The sequence below is a fragment of the Panthera onca genome, chromosome C2 (genome assembly GCF_046562875.1).
Source record: "Panthera onca isolate mPanOnc1 chromosome C2, mPanOnc1 haplotype 2, whole genome shotgun sequence".
Classification (NCBI taxonomy): Eukaryota; Metazoa; Chordata; class Mammalia; order Carnivora; family Felidae; genus Panthera; species Panthera onca.
In genome coordinates this window covers 18,585,095-18,602,819 of record NC_138347.1, presented here as the reverse complement: position 1 = coordinate 18,602,819, position 17,725 = coordinate 18,585,095, and the positions used below count along the sequence as shown (strand labels likewise).

Here is a 17,725-nt window from a genome sequence, read left to right as displayed (position 1 = left end):
AATGATGCAAATAAAAAGTTATCATTAGTTCTTCATATAAATTACTTTCCTTGGGGTTTATTATTTCAGAAAAAAAATCTATAAAGACCTATTCTTGTTTTAAAAATTTTTTAAATGTTTGTTTATTTTTTGAGAGACAGAGGCAAGAGCATAAGCAGGGAAGGGGCAGAGAGAGAGAGAGAGAGAGAGAAAGAGAAGGAGACACAGAATCCAAAACAGGTTCCAGGCTCTGAGCTGTCAGCACAGAGCCCAATGCAGGGCTTGAACTCAAAGACTGCAAAATCATGACCTGAGCCGAAGTTGACGCTAACTGACTGAGCCACCCAGGCGCCCCAGTCTTATTCTTTACCAGGTACAGTGCCTAGTAAAGTCCCAATTGCTGACCACAGGCTCAGAGTCCTGCAGAGATGGATATATAAACAAGCACAGAACAGTGATGTAAGAGATACGAACATCAACTGTATCGGATTTTTAAAAAGGTCTGTTAATAGGACTTGGGAGGGACGGATCGAGATGGTTTAGAGGTGAGCGGGGAACTGATGAGTGAACAGAGATCTACAGAGAGGACGATGGCCAAGGGGCATGGCAGAGACCGGACCCGGCACCTGTAAAGACAGCAAGCGTCTGGCAGGAAGTGCGGGTAGCTGAGCGGGGCTGGGGAGACAGGATGGGCACCGGGAAGGGAGTGGAATGCAGACACATTACCAAGGGCCTTGTTTGAAAGGCTAAGGAGTTTGTCTTCATTCTACCCGTGATTCAGAGGCTAGGAGAGAAACTTTAAGCAGAAGAGTGGCAAAGTTAGTTGTATTTCAAGAAGTATGAGCTGGCGGAAGTATGAAGGACAGACAGGTGGAGGAGTGACAGGTGGGCGTGGGAGAAGGCTCTTCCAGAAGCCTGGCCAAGGAGGATGAGGGAGGTGAGAGCTTGGAAAAAGAACCCAGCAGCACTGGTGACTGGATGAAGGGGGCTGGTGACAGCATGAAGCTGATGTGTTGAGATGGAGCAACTGACTGGAGAAAGGTTATTGAGGGTAACAGAGGGAAGAAGGGCCGGCTTGGACCAGGATAGATTTCGGATGCTGTAAGACGGTATCGGGGGCCTCCAGCTGCTAGCCAGAAACAGAGCACTAGAAATCCGGGCCCAGAATATAATATGGATCTGGGAGCCATTGTGTTTCTATTTCCATTAGGTCAACAGCAATGCACGTTTTTGTTGTTGTTTTCTAAAAACTCAAGAGCTACCATTTTGAAAGGCTGCAGATAATAGACCAGAACAGCCATGCTTTTTCTGCCTTGTTGGTATGTCCTGTTATGATATCCTATCTGACTAGAAACAAAATCTAGCCTCCTGAAGTCTAATTATGCTTTTCTTCTCTGCTTCTCCTCTTTCCCCACAAGCAGAATTCCAGCTGCCTCCCGATTCAGTGATCCATGTGAAAAATTCCCCAAGGAGATGTTTTCTGTATTGATTAAAGAGCCTAATCAGGAACGTCCTACTACATCCTACTATAATAGCAGAAGAAAAGTCATTCACTCAACAAATGTTAGTGGATATCAACTATGCACCAGGCAGTCTGCCAGATCTGAGGCTCTGAAAGAGAAAAGGATAAGATCTCTGCCTTCAGGGAGCCTACATTCTATTAGCGGGGAGAAAAACGATCAGCAGATACAATACTAAAAGGCATAATTCATGTCAGGATGAAATAAATAGGCTGCGAAGACTGGGAATATTGGGAGGAGAGTGTTTTGCAAAGTGATCAGGGGAATGTATTTTTTTTTTTTTAATTTTTTTTTTAACGTTTATTTATTTTTGAGACAGAGAGAGACAGAGCATGAACAGGGGAGGGGCAGAGAGAGAGAGGGAGACACAGAATCAGAAGCAGGCTCCAGGCTCTGAGCCATCAGCCCACAGCCCGATGCGGGGCTCAAACTCACGGACCGTGAGATCGTGACCCGAGCCGAAGTCGGACGCTCAACCGACTGAGCCACCCAGGCGCCCCCAGGGGAATGTATTTTGAGAACGGGACAGTGAGGCTGAGGCTAAGGATAAAAAGAAACCTAGAGAACTGGGGAAATTTTACAGGGAGATTCGTCGACTGTGGGGTAGGGAAGGCCTGCCATGTTTTGCGTGATACAGAGACAGCAGTGAGGAGAGACAGGAACATGGTGATGATGCCAGGAAGGCACAGAGAAGCTGGACCAAATACATTCATACCTGGATAAGAATGCAAAATACATGTTGAGTCACTGTTCGGTCAACATCATCCTTGGCATCCCAACAAAAGGGCTCACTGCTTTTTCTCTGTGTATTTGGTTGTTAAGTGTGCTGGAAAGCCACTAGCCCACCTTCGCCTTGGGAGTTCCAAGATCAGCTTTATTTATATATAAACATAAATACAAATATAAATACAAATGCAAATATAAATATAAATACACACACACACACACACACACTCCATGTCCTGGCTGTGGTGTATACAGTGGCTTAAGACTTGTGTGTGGAAACAGTGGGTATACAGCAGGGACACAAAGGGAGCAGAAATCAGTAGGATACTACAGTAACTCCAGCAAGAAATAATGGTACTAGGATTGTACTAGAGAAGATGGGAGACAAGTGCATGCATGAATCCAGAACAGGCAGGATTTGTGGAAAGGGTAACATGAGTCCCAGGTACTTAGCTGTAACTCCTAAGAGATGGGGTGGGGCCATTATCATGACAGGACAGCTTCAAGAGAACCAAGATGGGTGTGGGGTATAGAAACTAAGAACTCTCCCGGACGCATTAGGAAACCATCCATCTGGCTTTAGTTCTTCAATCTGACCACATAGACATTTGAGCTTCCCACTTGGGGGACTCACCCCAGCTAGCCAGGGCTAATAAATACAACTGGTATATAAAGTCAAGGCTGTTGATTACAGCAACCAAGATGAACGGTCCAGTAAAGGAAATACTGTAATAATCCAAAGGAGATAACTCGAGTCAGAAATTTAAAACCAAAGCGAAACAAAACACAGTGATGTCAGGAGAGCTAAAAAGAAGCAAACAGAAAACCTCCAAAGCCTTGTGCAAAGAATGTCTAGGAAAGAAAGACTGGAAATGAAGACAAACAAGTTATATAAGAAAAAAGGCTTCCGAGAAAAAGCAAAAAGAATCGGTTCTAAGGGATTATTAACCTTAAGGTGCTTTGTATGGAAATTCCAGAAGCATCTGGGTCTGTCTGCACTGGTACTTTGATTAGGCAGATAAAGAGGTTATGAGGAAAAGTACTACCTTATTTGTATGTCAACTAATAGCAAAGATAGAGGAAGGGCATATTCAGTCCTACTGAGGGTTCATGGCCAAAGATCACAGATGTTCTATATATAGTATTCAAGACAAGATGTGACATACAGAGTCAATTTACCAATGTGCATGTTCCTCCCCAAATAGGAAGAGGTGACAAAGCTACCTCATTATGAAATGTTCTGTGCACGTCAGTGCTGCTAGGTGTGTTTCGGCACCAACAGGGAGTTTTATATGAAGCCGGACCAGGTACAGAGATGCTCTAAAGTGTGGTCTCGGCATCTTGTTCCTCTGTGATTGGTGCCACCATGGTCAATTACCTTAAATGCAGTGTTGTTGTCCTGTGACTACCCTGTAAACAGTTTTGTAAAACCTAAGTGCTTCATTACTGTGTCGACAGGTGTACGACTCTTTGGTTCCAATTTTCCGATAACAGTAACTACAAAATTCTCCTGAGAACCACTTGAGGCTAACCGATTACCACTCAAAGGATGTATGAAACACTTAAAGGGGAACAAATGAACAGCATATTCCAGGAAATAAAAGATTAAAAAACTGTGATGGGGCTGCCCCTACTTATTAGTAAAGTTAAAGATGTCATCACTCTTTTAAAACTATTTCTCTTTTTTATTAAAAAGAATTTTTAATGTTTATTTATTTATTTTTGAGAGAGAGAGAGAGAAAGAGAGAGCAAGAGAGCGAGCACAAGCAGGGAAGGGGCAGAGAGAGAGAGAGGGAGACACAGAATCTGAAGCAGGCTCCAGGCTCTGAGTTGTCAGCACAGAGCCTGATGCGGGGCTCGAACTCATGAACCGTGAGATCATGACCTGAGCTGAAGTCCAACACTTAACCAACTGAGCCACCCAGGCGCCTCAGAACTATTCCTGAAATATAATTTAAATATAAAATTGAAGATCTGCAAATACACAGAAGTCGAGGGTAGAATGACCTTACTGCTATTTGAATACCTACTGACTTTCTATTTCAAATGTCCCAAAGAGCCCAAACTGATTCCATATTAATTTTTACGGCTATTTTCCAATCCTAAAAAAAATCACATTTTCTAATGTGTTGCTTCCCTAAAATAAAAAGGACTCCCTACATATGTATTTAAATTCATAAAATAGGAATAGCATTACTTGTTTTCTACTAAAGCCTATTTTAATAATGTTCTAAACCTCATCTAGGACGGAAAGTGCTGAAGTCATTATCTATTACTATTGGTTGTAATTATTACAAGGCCCACAATACTTTTTAAAGACCTAATTAAAAAGGAACATGTTATAACAGCCATGATTATCAAACCAGAGGTGGGAGATCAGTCATTATGCCCTAAGGAGAGCTTTTCTATTTGACTATGCGAGCTAAGAGGTGGGAGGGTAGACCGACTAAGGAACCAGCAGTCCCACCCTGGCCTGCCCTCCCTTACAATTCCACTCAAGGCACCATGAACGAGCCTGTTGCACATTTTAGTTCAACATGCTACCATATCTTTAACTCCGTTCTGAAAGCAAGTACAACGATAACAGGTGACAGCAATTTTCTCCACGTTCGATGTAAAGGAATAGGTTCCAGAAGACTTTATTAGGCTCAAAGCATCCTTTAAAACCTTTGAAGGCATTTCTGAAGCCAGAATCATCGTATTTACTAACAAGTCTTTTCTAAACTCTCTGGGTGCATCTATTACATTGGAGTTCTGTTTCTTCACTGTGCCTTTTTATGCAGATCTGATTTACAAACACATTAAACGATTCTAAATGTAATACTGTCCTTTCCATCATAATGATAATCTCTTTTGCAGTCTGGTAGCCAGTGTTATGTTAATGGTTTTAGAACCCGACAACATTAATCTCCTAACTACCGGTATTGGAGCAGCTGACAGAAGGGGAGCAGATATCTACTGTGTCCTTCAACGATACAGTTATAGCCTCACATCAGATTGGCAAGAGGTCGCTAAGCAGAAAACTTAGGACCAAATTCAAACGATGGTCTCAAATGCAAAAGAAGATTTCAATTATATGCCTCAAGGACCATACAATAACAAATCATTTATATAGGCTGACTTACCGTTGTTCTCAATAAAATGTTGCTATCCTACAAATGTATTTTCAAGTAACTTCCAACAGCATACTGGACTTTCGGATATCTTTGGGTAAACCCTCCCAGAACGACACGTTATGCTTTACTAAAACAATTTAGTCAGTACACAAACATTCATAGCCTATCAGATGCTCAATATTCAGTTCTCTTTATAACGATTTAGAATAAGGGCAAAACGTGTTTGGTAGAAAACAGGACATAAATGACAAGAATGAACACCCATCTGCTGTGTCTTCAACTGCGTCAACACGACCAGAAAGATGCTCAGTGTGTCCTTCACTTAGTTTTGAAATTAACAAGGCATGAATAGACATTATAAGATGTGGAGCTGAAGGAACCACTTATTACTTGGATTAGTTAAAAATACAGAAACATTCATAGCTTGCACTTCAGCTGCCTTCAAAAAGTTGATGGAGACGCTTGCTATTAAACAGTATGATACTAGTTTATGTATACAGTTAAGACATCAGGGAAAGAGGCCAGGGTGGATAAAACATTACATGTATAATGTTATTACTTCCTACAGAAACCTCATCGATTAAAGATAACCATAACATCTGATGCAAGTAAAATCACCCTCATTTGAAGCTGCTCAAATATGATCCGTGATATAGTTTCACAAAAGACAAAAATGCGCTTATATTTATATGATCTGTGTCGGGGCGGGGGTGGGAGGGGGAAGTTAAGTAAATACTGTTACCAACACCATATTGTTTTGCTCAGCTACAAATAAATAACAATGTTTTTTATAAATAAATCTATAAATATATATATATATATATATATATATATATATATATATATATATACACAAAATAAATATACAAATGGTAGACAAAAATACTATGGATAATAACTGGAATACAAAATCATTACTTGGAGCGGCTGTATTTATCTGATAGTAATGAACACATTTCTTTAAAAATGGTGTGCATTGTAGAATTTGAACTAATTAAGATTACTGTTCTAATGTCTCCTTACAGGAAATTTACTACAGGTTAAGTGAGGAAACAATTTCATTTGCAGCTAAGGGAGCCTATTTCGGAAGGGAGGAAAGAACACTATTCCTTTAGGACCATTTCAAAACAAATAAAGCATCAAGAGATCATGCAGATGGGGAACATAGGCAGATGGTCCACGTGACCACCAGCGTCAGTGAAGTAGAATAATTCCACCCTCTGAAACTGTACACGGGAACGCTGAAAAGTGTGACTTTGTAAATATGGAGGGTGAAAAAGGAAGCTATAGTTAGTCCTTACTTGGGAAAGATTTTGTTTCTTTTCTACCTCTCATCAAAAGAAATGAGTTTTGAGTATCCCCAAATTATTTTCCTTATGAATGGCTTCCTTCCAAACCATACACAGGCTTCTTAAAATTTTGCTTCGTTTTTTTGGAATAAGTTCTTGGTACTAGTTTAGACTTAGATGGGGAGACACAGACATCATGTACAATATACCTTGATTTCCTATTTTAGGGTTTCTGGAAGCTAGTTTATTATTATTAACTACCAAATAACGTTCCAGCATGCAATTTATTATTACCAAAGATTTGATGAACGACATGGCTCAAGTAAAAGAAACCTCTTTGGGCATTAACATGTTGATGTAGATCTTGAGGCCAAAGGGGGAAAGAAAACAAAAAAATGAATAGTACATATTTCTAAGGGCCAACTTTACGTAGAATAATGGTGAAGCCCATCTAAATTAGGGGTTTTACAGTGAGAATAACAATATCCAGATTCCATGTTGGTTTCAACATGGAATTCATGCATGAGGGCACCACTGCCAGGACTGTTTAAATCACGAGGCTCTCGATTTTCTTCCTCTTTTCTTCCTCTTTTGTAATCCAGGAAACCTGAACAGTTTAATTCAAAGACATCAGGAGGACAAAGAGGTCTTCCTTTCCTCAACGGTGTAAACTCCTTGGCAGTGAAAGATCCAGCCCTCTAAGTAACTATTACAAACTTGGAAATCAGACCAAACCCTACTGGTTTGGCCACGCAACTGTACTCTGGTTAAGACTATTAAAATAATTTGTTTTTCTTCTTGCTATACACAAGGTCCAAGCTTATTAAATACAGAAATTCAGCATTTTTAGTAAGACCCCAGAGCTGGCGGCCAGTTGCCTCAAGAGAAAATGCAAGCTTCTGCTTTTCTCCTATTCATCATTTTCAAATTAGTTCCCTTATTTCAGTACAAGACACAGTGATACAGTCGCAGCCTCAAACAGTGCTGGAAGCTGCCAGCCAGCAAGGTGGCAGTTACGTCTCAAAGCCACAAACTGTTTCATCAAATCCATTCCACTTGACTCATCCACTGGCAAAGATTTAAGCCTGGAATTTATCATTTCGATGATTCACTTTGTGATTCGCCTCCGAAGTGGTTAGTTTCTTCCCCCTTTGAGCATTTAATACCATTTTCTCAAAATGCAAGGCACAAAGGCAGCTGAAAGATTGTATATTCAAAGGATTTTAACTCCAGAGCTCCAAGTAAGATTTAGTCAGATAAAGCCTCTCCCATTCTTTGTCAAAACCAATCTTAAAGACAGAGAAAACTACAGACCCGCCAACAGCCCTGTATTTTCAAGACAGCCTGAGATTAGCTGAGGCCATGAATGTTTCCACATCCCAAGCTAACTGGAAGCCAACATGTATATAACATACCACATGACTCAACGATAAGTTTTCATAAACCACCAATACTGTATTTGTGACATGCACTCCCTCCATACTACCATCCGGTGATTATTTTCTGAGAAGAGCCCTTGGAACACGCAGACCAGAGTTCAGTCAGGTTTCATCTACACCCAGCACTGCACTACCACAAATGGAGCCTTAACAAACACTTTCTATGCGAACCGCGATAACGATCACGACTACGATCTCCCCCCTTATGCTCAGTATCTGCTGGTGTGGGCCTCTGCTCGAGTTTCTGGGAAATGAGTGCATATGGGCAGCACCCAGCATTATGACCACCTTCCATTCTCTCTGGAAGAGCGAATGCCTAAGTCCACGTCCCTGGGGGGCTTGATAAATGGATTTAAAGTATCTCCTAACTTGTGCTCGTGTGTAGGGTACGAAAAATGCTCCCAACTGTATGGGCTATGTTGACGTATTTATTGTGCCCCCAAGTTCTTGGAGGAAAGGTAGATGAAGACACCGCGAAGTCATGTTCCTGTCCTCTATGCTGTAAGGCCACCAACAGCTTCAAATGAAGCCATGGACCTGGCTGTCCTCAATTCAGAATAAGATAAGCTTAGGGGCACCTGGGTGGCTCGGTCCATTAAGCTTCCAACTTCGGCTCAGGTCATGATCTCACGGTCTGTGGGCTCGAGTCCCGTGTCGGGCTCTGTGCTGACAGCTCAGAGCCCGGAGCCTGCTTCAGATTCTGTGTGTGTGTGTCTCTCTCTCTGCCCCTCTCCCCTCGCACTCTCTCTCTCTCTCTCTCTCTCAAAAATAAAAATGAAAACATAAAAAAAATTAAAAAAAGAATAAGATAAGTTTAGCATTCCCATCTTTTATACTGTGACATGTTATCTTGGGTTGGGGCTCCTGGATTATCACTTCCCCTCCATAAATAGTTTCATTTTTCCCCCCTCCACAAACAGTTTTAACACGATGGACTTACAAGCTACATAACTAGTTCCCTCTCTATCCTACTTGACTCAAAGAAGGACCACCTTAGCCCAAAATAGCAGCATTTAGATGGCCTAGCTGCTGATCAAATGATGATGCAATTTTTATGTGTGTTTCTCTATGTTCATAAACCCAGTCTCTATAAAAAAAAGACATCTTTGTGGGAATTCTGCACAGAAATATGAGTAAGATGGCTTTCTCTTCTTTGGAAGAGAATTACACTGGACAGACCTCTACTGATGTAGAAGCAGGATCTATATACCTTCTGTCCCCCCACTCTCACACAAATAAATAAAAGGCAGGAACTTGGAAAGGAATAGCTTGCTCAGTTTAGGTCCAACTGATGTTTTTCAAGTGGAGTAAGTAAGCCTTCTGCAGTTTCTGGTCTTTTCTAGGCATGTGTCACAACCTACATTTTGCTTCTGTTTCTTTCCCGTCTGTGTTAAACAAATCTAAAGCTTCTAACTAGGGCAGATTAAACTGTTTATGGAATCAACATATACTGTATACGTAATGCGTCAAAATCAAGGACTTTTAACTTCCCTGAAATATATATGAATCGTTCAGTCAAAATTAATTATTGGTTTGAAATTTTATGATCTGAAACTTTGTAATAATTAAAGCCAAACGAATTAATCACTTTTTAAAGTTATGACTTATGGGGTGCCTGGGTGGCTCAGTCGGTTAAGCATTCGACTCTTGGTTTCAGCTCAGGTCATGATCTCACGGTGTATGAGCTCGAGCCCCACATCGGGCTCTGTGCTCACAGTGCACAGCCCGTTTGGGATTCTCTCTCTCTGCTCCTATCCTGCTCACTCTCGCCGTCTCTCAAAAACACATAAAATTTAAAAAAGTTAGTCATTAAAGTTCTGACTTGTATGTGCTCTTAGGTGAAATAGAAGCAATGTAGCTGAATGAGAAAAGTGCAGATTATTAATTAGACTTCATTGATGTAGAACTTAGGGAATGAGAATCTGCAAGTGAGCTCAGCTGAAGTTTATATTTGATATACCTATACTATTTGCTTGGCACAAGACAAAAAAAAAAAACAACAAAAATAAACAAACGAAATCTTCAACTACAGATACATCAGCACAAATTTATTCCTAACTTTGGAAAAGCCTATACAAAACTCAGTAAATCATCCAACAAATAACTATAGACCTTAAAAAAGCTTTGTGAACGTAAAACGGGTTAACATTTGCAAGGTGTTCAGAACAGTGGTTTGCACACAGCAAGACTCTATAACATCTACGATGATTGTTCCTAGTCATGTGCAGACAAAGGTATAAGAAGGCACTAAAGGGGCGCCTGGGTGGCTCAGTCGGTTAAGCGTCCGACTTCAGCTCAGGTCACGATCTCGCGGTCCGTGAGTTCGAGCCCCGTGTAGGGCTCTGGGCTGATGGCTCAGAGCCTGGAGCCTGCTTCCGATTCTGTGTCTCCCTCTGTCTCTGCCCCTCCCGTTCATGCTCTGTCTCTCTCTGTCTCAAAAATAAAATAAACGTTAAAAAAAAAAAAATTAAAAAAAAAAAAAAAAAAGAAGGCACTAAAACCTAGTCCATACGCTCAGGAAATTCAGCCTAGAAAACCCTATAAGCTTGGAGGTTATGAGGCAGAGGCCATGTTATTAATAACAACAACTCAAATCCAGTACTGGGGAGTATGCAATGATGCATAAGCATTATTGAGATACATTTCAGGTACTGTCAAAACTATTCTTATCTTTTAACTCAGTAATCCTAATTTTGGAAAGATACCTTCAAGCAATTATATAATATGGGAAGAAAATCTAGGGTCATTAAGGAATTCAAAAGCATGGCCCCTGTAACATTAAAAAAGAAAAAGCAGGGGTGCCTGCGTGGCTCAGTCGGTTAAACTTCCAACTTCAGGTTATGATCTCATGGTTCATGAATTCGAGCCCCACGTTCTCGACAACTCAGAGCCTGGAGCCTGCTTCAGATTCTGTCTCCCTCTCTGCCCCTCCCTTACTCATACTCTGCCTCTCTCTTTCTCTCAAAAATACATAAATGTTTGGGGTGCCTGGGTGGCTCAGTCGGTTAAGCATCTGACTTCGGCTCAGGTCATGATTTCACACTCCGTGAGTTCGAGCCCCACGTCGGGCTCTGTGCTGACAGCTCAGAGCCTGGAGCCTGCTTCAGATTCTGTGTCTCCCTCTCTCTCTCTGCCCCTCCCCTGCTCATGCTCTGTCTCTCTTTGTCGAAAAATAAATAAAAGCGTTTAAAAATAATAAATGTTAAAAAAGTATATTAAAAAAAAGAAAAAGCAAAAAAAATGTCTGACAATATAATCACATAGATGCACAAACTTTTAAGGAATAGACATAATTAAAGGAATAGATATGAAGACTATAAGTGTATTTTTAAATTTTAAAATATTATTTAAAAACAAAGATTTGATATTTTAGCCACAACTAAATGAAAACATATCCATATGAACAAAAACAAATAGGAACACAAAATTTACAACAAGGCCAAATTACAGGTGATTTTCCCTAACTCAAAACCTTCTAAGAAAATATCATACTTAAATTATTTTTCTAGTTATATGCAATGAAAAACACATTTTAGGTAAAGATAGGAAATACATATATATTTCTAAATACATCAAATATTTCCAAATGGGATCATTTTGCCCCAGGAAAATGTTAGTATTCACTGTAGTCAAAATGGAGAGCAGTGATACTAATAAAAGGAAAAAAAAAAAAAAAAAGACATAATGATTAGAATTAATGAAGTAACTGGGTCCAAATCGGAAGCCTTAATCATCTTTTTTGTGTTTGAGTGCATCTTGAGGATGGTCTTTGAAGCTATGGAGGCAGATGTTTGCAAAGTTTGTTTTCATCTCAAGCATTTCCATCTGTACAAGAGCTGCCCTTAAGAGACCTATATTCCTGCGGTGTTTGCGTTTCTGCCCACAGGAGATCAGGGTGAGACACAATCTTGGAATGGAGGTTTGTTTTTGGTTTTTGGTTTTTTTTTTTAAAGAATCATTTCCCAAGCTTCCCAGGACTGAAGAGACCTCTGCACCAGTTTCTCAACCTCGGCTCTATTGACATTTCTTTGCTGTGGGCTGCCCTGTGTGTTAGGGGTGCTAAGCAGTATTTCCAGTCCCAACACCCACCAAATGCCAGGAGCACCCACCCTCCTTAGCTGTGGCAACTAAAAATGTCTGCAGGCAATTCCAATGGTCCCTCGGGCAGCAAAATCACTCCCAGTTGAGAACCACGGCTCTAAAGTGATGTTTATTTATTTGTTTCTTACAATCACACAGTGCTTGCCAACAGCTAACGGGCTGAGCAAGTCTCATGACTGTAACTCGTACGTCCTGCTGTTCTTTATTTGTAGTCAAGACGTCCAATTTGACACCGAAGAACAAAAGATAGTTACTTGGTTCAAATAGGAAAGCTACTCTAAGAATGGACTTTTTCTTCCAAAGCTCAGAGAGAGATGAATCTTACCTTCATTCAGAATTCCAATGTCATTCTATTTCATTTCATTTTTCGAAGCCATCAAAAGATATTCAAGCAGTAACTACAGTAATGGTGCTAAGCAGTTGTTAAAAATACTCCACAGGTCCTAGCATTTTTTTTTCAGTATTTCCAGCTTAAAAATATTTAGAGACTTCTGATGCAATTTCACTTAACTATTGTCTATCTGGAATGTTATTTCTTAGTAGTTTTTGTTTAAAGTTCCATTAGTATGTGTTGGGCCCCTAGTTTGCAGAAAATTAGGCCATATATATTTTTTAAGTTTTTTATTGGGGGGGGGGGCAGAGAGAGAGGGAGAGAGAGAATCCCAAGCAGGCTCCGCACCGTGCGGCTTGAACCCACAAACCTTGAGATCGTGACCCGAGTTGAAATCAAGAGTTGGATGCTTAACTGACTGAGCCACCCAGGCGCCCCAAGGCTGAATATTTTAATGTGTCAAGTCACAGAGATCTAACAAACATAAGCCCCTGAGAAGCACAATCAGCTATTAACCCTCAGAACACCAAGAGGATCCACTAGACATAATTTTACCTTTTGAGTTTCATTTTGAAAAGTTCTTATAAGGGTTGATATGTCTGGCTTTTACCCTTTTTAGAGAGATTTTATTTTTTAAAACATTGAATAAAAGCTTGCTTTATCTTGTAATTACTGTTACCAGTCCACCGCAACTTTTTATGTAACTAAAATTTTTTGCAACATTTTCCTATTTTTTAACATTCCAAGAATTATTTCATCATTTCTCATTGACTATTTCCAACTATGCCGAAAAAGACCAAATAATATGAAAATGAAAGAATAGGGGCGCCTGGTTGGCTCAGTCAGTGGCGCATGTGACTCTTGATCTCAGGGTTTTGAGTTCGAGCCCCATCCTGGGGGTGGAACCTACTTTAAAAAAAAAAAAGCAGCTGGGGTGCCTGGGTGGCTCAGTCGGGTAAGTGTCCGACTTTGGCTCAGGTCATGATCTCACAGTCTTGAGTTCAAGCCCTGCATCGGGCTCTGTGCTGACAGCTCGGAGCCTGGAGCCTGCTTCCTATTCTGTGTCTCCCTCTCTCTCTGCCCCTCCCCCGTTCATGCTCTGCCTCTCGCTGTCTCAAAAATAAATAAAAACATTAAAAAAAATTTAAAAAAAGAATGAAGGGCTGAAGGAGTTACCTACAAGGATGAGGCAACAGGGAGATTATCACAGTTTTATTCCTGCATTTCCAAAATACTGCATCCCCTTTCCAGAAGTTATAAACTACGTCAGGAGACTTTAATTGAACAGAACTGAAAATCAAAAATGCTCACTTTCCACATTAGCAAACAGAAGAAAAGCGACAGGAGGTACTTCACAAATATTAGACAAATTTGGCTATGAATGAAACTGATCACACAGGCAAGACCACAGACGATATCAGATATCAGATATCTTCAGATGACGATATCCTAGATGGATTTTCTCAGGGCGGAGAACTGAAGAGGGAGCAGTGTTAGAATTCTAAGCAAAGAAGGAAATACAGGATTCTCACCCAAGGAGTCATTCCACAGGAAGGAGGACACCGTTCACTATTTTTGCTAAAAAGATGTGTGACAGCATTTTCTCCTCCTTTAGGATGCTTGCATAATAAATTTTATCATGTTTAGGCAACAAAATTTTTTGTACGTGGTTTGTAAACAGACAACTACCAAAGGCAGGAGGGCGTACAAAGGTGATTAGAAGAACCAATGTAAAGTTGAAAAGAAAAAAAATGGATTGATGAATCTCATGGGGATTTATATATCCAAACTTAGAAATATTTTGTAATAATGGACAGAAAGTGGCTCGTCTCTTCAACAAAATTGTGAGCTCTCCAAGTTTTAAAGTATTGATTCTTTTTACAATTATCAAGTGAAAACTCAAGAAAAAAACCAACAAGTACAACAGGATGTAACCTAATAGAGATGTATTTTAAATCTGCAGTCGGTATTTTTAAGATGAATATAGCCCAGGTTCATGCGCAGCAGGTGACTGTTGAGCAGCTAGTTCCATTAAAAACAAAATACTGCCCGTTTCAGAAATCTCTACCTTCAAAATCAAGAAAAGATGTAACAAAAATCTGGGTTTACCGTACTCAAATTTTAATTCAAATTAAAATGTTTACTATATTAATTCTTAAAAAAAATTTTTCTTAACATTTATTTTCTTGAGAGACAGAGAGAGACAGAGCTCAATCAGGGGAGGGGCAGAAAGAGAGGGAGACACAGAATCTGAAACAGGCTCCAGGCATCAGAGCCCAACGCGGGGCTCGAACTCATGAACTGTGAGATCATGACCTGAGCCGAAGTTGGCTCCTTAATCGACTGAGCCACCCTTTACTATACGGTGCCCCTTTACTATAAAGGTGGCCCTTTACTATATTAATTCTTATTAAAATTTCTAAACAAAGCTATTTTTCACTATCCCTTTATTCTTTCTTTTGTAAGATAATTTCAAGTATAAGAAATCATAATAATATAAAGGGTCCTCAGTACCTTGATAAGTCAGTGGTGCTGGGCTGGCTTTTATGGTACAAAGCAGGGCAAGGCCGACAGAAGTGTTTCAGTTGCCTGGGCTCAGTGAGTGCTGTTAAGATATTGTGTGTTCCCAGGTGCCCACACATGCGTGTACACACACACATACACACACACTGTTGAGGAAACCTTAATCAATGAAAGAAAACTCTCCTGAGCTACAAAATACAGTTCAAAGAAGGGCACAGTGAGATGCAGTCAAAAGCAATCAGTCATCTGGATCTATTTTAAGTGGGGTTTTTTTTTAATTAAAAAGAAAGAAATATCCTCTCATTATCTAAGAAGATACACTAGGTTACCTCTCGAAACAGACTCATCTATGTTTGCAACCCTGAAAACAAGAAGCTATATCATTTGAGATTTTGTTTGGGGGGAAACAATGTGGGGACCTACTTTGGAGAGGAAGGACCCACTCCCACGAGGGAAAATGCTGTTATTAGGGTCTTCCCTTATGTTATTTGCTGTACAAATTCAACAAGCCCTGTGGATGATACGGATTTTCGGTTGTATTCTATGGATACAGGTGGGAGCAAATTTGCACCCCAGATCTGCACTCGCAAGGCCAGACTGCGTATGTTAGTTTTCTAGTGAATTTTCCAATAGAAAATTCTTACCCATGATAGTTGGAATCTGCATCCTATTAACATAAGCAAGCTACGTTACTGATCGCATAAAAAGGTATTTTGAGGGGGTCTGAGAACTTAATCACTGTTAACACTGGAGAGATAAATACTGAGTTATTTACCAAAGAACTTTACAAATAACTGATTTGTCCACATTCATTCTTTCGAAAGACTAACCTCTTTTTCAGTAAGGTCATTAACAGAGCTCATCCTACCAAGAATGTTCTTCTAAATGCCGCATTAGCCATAGGAAAGCCCTCACCTCCTACCAAAACAAATCTCATTACCCACCAACCAACAAAGTGTATTCAACTGTGGGTCAAATTTTGTTTCTGGGAGGATCAGAGTAACACTACGTTTTCTCCTCTTCAAAAACTGTCATATGGTGTCCCCAGAGGAAGTTTTAAGAAAGATGTGTCAAATTCCTGTACTGATTCTGCATTTCAAGTGTCACAAGGAGGGCTAGCTCCTGGAACTGGGAAGCTGCCAGCTGGCAGGAGCCCAGCTTGTGGGCAGGTCAGTGATGCAAAAGCTCTTCCTTTTCCCACTTGCTTTGCCAGATGCGGATAAAGGAATACACGCCTGCAGGGCTAACAGAAAAACACTGAAAAAAATGAAGTGATACAAGGAACCGGATACCCTAACCATAGTAAGTTCAAAACAATTCTTTTAAATTTTAAAAACACGGATAGTTATAAAAGTAATAAAAAAGTAAGAATTCCACCTTAGAATGTGTTACTGGCTATATAACCCATTGTCTTAACGGAAAATAAAGAGTGATTCGAAATCTGAAGTATCAAGGGCTATGATGTCCAGTACGGGAGCCACCAGCCATGTGTGACCACAGAATGCCTGGACTGTGGCAAGTCCCAATGAGACGGGCTATAGGCGTAAAGCATGTGCTAGATTTTAAAGACCTTGTATGAAAGAGACAAACAAAAAACCCCACAAAATACCTCACTAACAACTTTTTCAGATTATTTACATGTTGAAATGATAATATTTGAATATACTGGATTAAATCTTATCAAAATGGATTCACCAGCTTTTTCTTGCTATTTTCAAAAGTGGCTATTAGAAAGTATAATGTGCATTGTGTGGCTCACCTTGTATTTCTAAGGGACACAACTGAGCTGAAACACAAGCGTGTCTATAACATCTATTTATGGGCCACGAAGTCCTTACCAAAAGCTATGAAAAATGTTTTTAAATAAATAATTGAATTTGGCTAATATTTCTTGAAGACCAATGTGCAAGACATTTTTGGTACATAAACTACAGGTTAGATTGTGTCAGATAAAGAAAGAAATGACTACAATCAACTGGAAGAAAACTCAATATAAATAAAATAATACAAAGCAAGGGTAGGACAGTGAAGCAAAGTATTTCAAGGGATAGTCAGAGCAGACTTGTAAAAGAGGGGTCTTCTGGGGTGAATGTTAAAAAATACATAGGATTTTACAGGTCTAGCACTTTAGAATTGACAAATGTCTTCGTGGCGTGTTAACACCATCTTCTGAAAAAGGAAACACATTTTCAGAAGGGGTTAGAGGGGGTATAGCTCAGGGGTAGAGCATTTGATTGCAGAAGGGGTTAGAAAGGTGGGATCGATAGCCTAGGCAAAGAAAAGGTCGAGGTGTGCAGGTGCAGTAGGTAAGGTGAGGCACACGTAGAATGGTGAAATGCAGGCTAGGGCCAGGTAATGACTTCTGGATGGCCTGCAAGGGAATCTGAACTTTCCTATAGGCTGCAGGAATCATCCAGTATTTTCTACCAAGTGTCAACAGGATCAGAAACGCAAAATGGGAACATGACTCAGGCATGGAGAATGATCTGGGAAGAGAATAAACAGAGGTTTGTGGGTCAGGTAGAATGAATGCCAAGTAATAAGAAGTCAAGGTATGGTGAGTCCTTTAAGAAAAAAAAGCACCAAGGTTAACCGGGGCAAGTGAGCCGCTGAGGTAGTAAGGGATAGTCACGAGAGTTAGACTAGTAGCCAGTAAATGACGATCTGAACTCAGGCAGTGTCAGTTCGGGACACAAACAGC

The 17,725-nt window shown here is 40.3% G+C and overlaps 1 protein-coding gene across 7 annotated transcripts in view; it reads right to left on the bottom strand.

Annotated features, from left to right (window-relative positions):
* The window catches only part of APP (amyloid beta precursor protein), a 274,501-nt gene that overhangs the window by 133,065 nt on the left and 123,711 nt on the right, over positions 1 to 17,725 (bottom strand). The window lies entirely within an intron of this gene.